Source organism: Procambarus clarkii, chromosome 48 (assembly GCF_040958095.1).
Source record: "Procambarus clarkii isolate CNS0578487 chromosome 48, FALCON_Pclarkii_2.0, whole genome shotgun sequence".
Lineage (NCBI taxonomy): Eukaryota > Metazoa > Arthropoda > Malacostraca > Decapoda > Cambaridae > Procambarus > Procambarus clarkii.
The window spans coordinates 2,326,757-2,333,058 of NC_091197.1; positions in this window are offsets into that span (position 1 = coordinate 2,326,757).

Consider the following 6,302-nt stretch of genomic DNA (forward strand, 5'->3'; position numbering starts at 1 on the left):
ATGACACAATGATGGTGGTGTATGACACAATGATGGTAGTGTACGGCACAATGATGGTGGTGTGTGACACAATGAGGGTGGAGTATGACATAATGATAGTTGAGTATGACACAATGATTGCAGTGCTTGACACAATGATGATGGTGTATGGCACAAAGATGGTGGTGTTTGACACAATGACAGTGGTGTATGACACAATGATGGCAGTGTATGACACAATGATAGTCGTGTATTGCACAATGATGGTTGTGTATGACACAATAAAGGTGGTAGATGACACAATGATGATAGTGAATGGCACAATGATGGTGGTGTATGACACAATGATGGCAGTGTATGACACAATGATTTTGGTGTATGGCACAATGATGGTGATGTAAGACACAATGACGATAGAGTATGACACAATGATGGTGTTGTGTGACACAATGATGGATGTGTATAACACAATGATGGTGGTGTATGGCACAATGATGGTGGTGTATGGCACAATGATGACAGTGTATGACACAATGATGGTTGTGTATGACACAATGATGGTGGTGTATGACACAATAATGGCAGTGTACGACACAATGATGGTAGTGTATGACACAATGATGGTGGTGTATGACAAAATAATGGCAGTGTACGACACAATGATAGTGGTGTATGACACAATGATGGTGGTGTATGACACGATAATGGTGTATGACACAATGATGGTGGTGTATAACACAGTAATATTTGGGGTATAACACAATGACAGTGGAGTATGACACAATGATGGAAGTGTATGACACAATGATGGTGGTGTATGACTCAATGATAGTGGTGTATGACACAATGATGGTGATGTATGACACAATGATAGCAGTGTATGCCACAATGATGGTAGTGTATGACACAATGATGGCAGTGAATGACACAATGATGGTTGTGTATGGCACAATGATGGTGGTGTATGACACAATCATAGTGGTGTATGACACAATGATGGCAGTGCATGACACAATGATGGTGGTGTATGGCACTATGATGGTGGTGTGTGACACAATGAGGGTGGAGTATGACACAATGATAGTGGAGTATGACACAATGATTGCAGTGCATGACACAATGATGATGGTGTATGGCACAAAGATAGTGGTGTATGACACAATGTTTGTGGTGTATGACACAATGATGGTGGTGTATGACTCAATGATAATGGTGTATGACACAATGATGGTGACGTATGACACAATGATAGCAGTGTATGCCACAATGATGGCACTGTATGATACAATGATAGCAGTGCATGACACAATGATGGTTGTGTATGGCTCAATGATTGTGGTGTATGACACAATGATAGTGGTGTATGACACAATCATAGTGGTGTATGACACAATGATGGCAGTGCATGACACAATGATGGTGGTGTATGGCACTATGATGGTGGTGTATGACACAATGATGGTGTATGACACAATGATGGTGGTGTATGACACAATGATGGTGGTGTATGACACAATGATGGTGGTATATGACACAATGACGGTGGTGTATGACACAAGTATTGTGGTGTATGACACAGTGATAGCAGTGTATTTCTCAATGATAGTGGTGTATGACACAATAATGGTGGTGTGTGACACAATGAGTGTGGAGTATGACACAATGACAGTGGAGTATGACACAATGATTGCAGTACTTGACACAATGATGATGGTGTATGGCACAATGATGGTGTTGTGTGACACAATGATGGATGTGTATAACACAATGATGGTGGTGTTTTACACAATGACAGTGGTGTATGACACAATGATGGCAGTGTATGACACAATGATGGTGGTGTATGGCACAATTATGGTTGTGTATGACACAATAAAGGTGGTATATGACACAATGATGGTAGTGAATGGCACAATGATGGTGGTGTATGACACAACGATGGCAGTGTATTACACAATGATTTTTGTGTATGGCACAATGATGGTGATGTAAGACACAATGACGATAGAGTATGACACAATGATGGTGTTGTTTGACACAATGATGGATGTGTATAACACAATGATGGTGGTGTATGGCACAATGATGGTGGTGTATGGCACAATGATGGCAGTGTATGACACAATGATGGTTGTGTATGACACAATGATGGTGGTGTACGACACAATAATGGCAGTGTATAACACAATAATGGTGGTGTATGACACAATGATGGTGGTGTATGAGACAATGATGGTGGTGTATGACACAATGACGTTGGTGCATAACACAATGATGGTGTTGAATGACACAATGACGGTGGTGTATGACACAAGTATGGTGGTGTATGACACAGTGATAGTAGTGTATGTCTCAATGATAGTGGTGTATGACACAATGATGGTGGTGTATGACAAAGTGATAGTAGTGTATGTTTCAATGATGGTGGTGTATGGCACAATGATGGTGGTGTATGACACAATGATTGTGGGTGTGACACAATTATGGCAGTGTATGACACAATGATGGTTGTGTATGGCACAATGATGGTGTTGTCTGATACAATGATGGCAGTTTATGACTCAACGATCGTGGTGTATGACACAATGATGGTGGTTCATGACACAATGATAGCAGTGTATGACATAATGATGGTGGTGTATGACACAATGATGGTGGTGTGTGACACAATGAGTGTGGAGTATGACACAATGACAGTGGAGTATGACACAATGATTGCAGTACTTGACACAATGATGATGGTGATTGGCACAATGATGGTGTTGTGTGACACAATGATGGATGTGTATAACACAATGATGGTGGTGTTTTACACAATGACAGTGGTGTATGACACACTGATGGCAGTGAATGACACAATGATGGTGGTGTATGGCACAATTATGGTTGTGTATGACACAATAAAGGTGGTATATGACACAATGATGGTAGTGAATGGCACAATGGTGGTGGTGTATGACACAACGATGGCAGTGTATGACACAATGATTTTTGTGTATGGCACAATGATGGTGATGTAAGACACAATGACGATAGAGTATGACACAATGATGGTGTTGTGTGACACAATGATGGATGTGTATAACACAATGATGGTGGTGTATTGCACAATGATGGTGGTGTATGACTCAATGATAATGGTGTATGACACAATGATTGTGACGTATGACACAATGATAGCAGTGTATGCCACAATGATGGCACTGTATGACACAATGATAGCAGTGCATGTCACAATGATGGTTGTGTATGGCACAATGATTGTGGTGTATGACACAATGATAGTGGTGTATGACACAATCATAGTGGTGTATGACACAATGATGGCAGTGCATGACACAATGATGGTGGTGTATGGCACTATGATGGTGGTGTATGACACAATGATGGTGTATGACACAATGATGGTGGTGTATGACACAATGATGGTGGTGTATGACACAATGATGGTGGTATATGACACAATGACGGTGGTGTATGACACAAGTATTGTGGTGTATGACACAGTGATAGCAGTGTATTTCTCAATGATAGTGGTGTATGACACAATGATAGTGGTGTATAACAAAGTGATAGTAGTGTATGTTTCAATGATGGTGGTGTATGGCACAATGATGGTGGTGTATGACACAATGGTTGTGGGTGTGACACAATTATGGCAGTGTATGACACAATGATGGTGGTGTATGGCACTATGATGGTATTGTCTGATACAATGATGGCGGTTGATGAAACAACGATCGTGGTGTATGACACAATGATGGTGGTTAATGACACAATGATAGCAGTGTATGACACAATGATGGTGGTGTATGACACAATGATGGTGGTGTGTGACACAATGAGGGTGGAGTATGACACAATGACAGTGGAGTATGACACAATGATTGCAGTGCTTGACACAATGATGATGGTGTATGGCACAATAACAGTGGTGTTTGACACAATGACAGTGGTGTATGACACAATGATGGCAGTGTATGACACAATGATGATGGTGTATGGCACAATGATGGTTGTGTATGACACATTAAAGGTGGTGTATGACACAATGATGGCAGTGTGTGACACAATGATTTTGGTGTATGGCACAATGATGGTGATGTAAGACACAATGACGATAGAGTATGACACAATGATGTGGTTGTGTGACACAATGATGGTTGTGAATGGCACAATGATTGTGGTGTATGACACAATGATGGTGGTGTATGACACAATCATAGTGGTGTATGACACAATGATGGCAGTGCATGACACAATGATGGTGGTGTATGGCACTATGATGGTGGTGTATGACACAATGATGGTGTATGACACAATGATGGTGGTGTATGACACAATGATGGTGGTGTATGACACAATGATGGTGGTATATGACACAATGACGGTGGTGTATGACACAAGTATTGTGGTGTATGACACAGTGATAGCAGTGTATTTCTCAATGATAGTGGTGTATGACACAATGATGGTGGTGTATAACAAAGTGATAGTAGTATATGTTTCAATGATGGTGGTGTATGGCACAATGATGGTGGTGTATGACACAATGGTTGTGGGTGTGACACAATTATGGCAGTGTATGACACAATGATGGTGGTGTATGGCACTATGATGGTATTGTCTGATACAATGATGGCGGTTGATGAAACAACGATCGTGGTGTATGACACAATGATGGTGGTTAATGACACAATGATAGCAGTGTATGACACAATGATGGTGGTGTATGACACAATGATGGTGGTGTGTGACACAATGAGGGTGGAGTATGACACAATGACAGTGGAGTATGACACAATGATTGCAGTGCTTGACACAATGATGATGGTGTATGGCACAATAACAGTGGTGTTTGACACAATGACAGTGGTGTATGACACAATGATGGCAGTGTATGACACAATGATGGTGGTGTATGGCACAATGATGGTTGTGTATGACACAATAAAGGTGGTATATGACACAATGATGGTGGTGTATGACACAATGATGGTAGTGTATGACACAATGATTTTGGTGTATGGCACAATGATGGTGATGTAAGACACAATGACGATAGAGTATGACACAATGATGGTGTTGTGTGACACAATGATGGATGTGTATAACACAATGAGAGTGGTGAATGGCACAATGATGGTGGTGTATGGCACAATGATGGCAGTGTATGACACAATGATGGTGGTGTAGACACAATGATGATGGTTTATGAGACAATGATGGTGGTGTATGACACAATGACGGTGGTATATGGCACAATGATGGTAGTGTATGACACAATGTTTGTGGTGAATGACACAATGATGGTGTATGACTCAATGATAATGGTGTATGACACAATGATGGTGGTGTATGATACAGTAATGTTGGTGTATGACACAATGACAGTGGAGTATAACACAATGATGGAAGTGTATGACACAATGGTGGTGGTGTATGACTCAATGATAGTGGTGTATGACACAATGATGGTGATGAATGACACAATGATAGAAGTGTATGCCACAATGATGACAGAGTATGACACAATGATAGCAGTGCATGACACAATGATGGTTGTGTATGGCACAATGATTGTGGTGTATGACACAATGATGGTGGTGTATGACACAATCATAGTGGTGTATGACACAATGATGGTGGAGTATGACACAACGATGGTGGTGTATGACACAATGATGGCAGTGTATGACACAAAGATTTTGGTGTATGGCACAATGATGGTGATGTAAGACACAATGACGATAGAGTATGACACAATGATGGATGTGTATAACACAATGATGGTGGTGTATGGCACAATGATGGTGGTGTATGGCACAATGATGGCAGTGCATGACACAATGATGGTTGTGTTTGACACAATGATAGTGGTGTATGACACAATAATGGCAGTGTACGACACAATGATGGTGGGGTATGAGACAATGATGGTGGTGTATGACACAATGATGGTGATGTATGACACAATGAGGGTGGTATATGACACAATGTTGGTAGTGTGTGACACAATGTTTGTGGTGTATGACACAATGATGGTGGTGTATGTCACAATGATAATGGTGTATGACACAATGATGGTGGTGTATAACACAGTAATGTTGGTGTATAACACAATGACAGTGGAGTATGACACAATGAAGGAAGTGTATGACACAATGATGGTGGTGTATGACTCAATGATAGTGGAGTATGACACAATGATGGTGATGTATGATACAATGATAGCAGTGTATGCCACAATGATGGCAGTGTATGACACAATGATGGCAGTGCATGACAAAATGATGGTTGTGTATGGCACAATGATGGTGGTG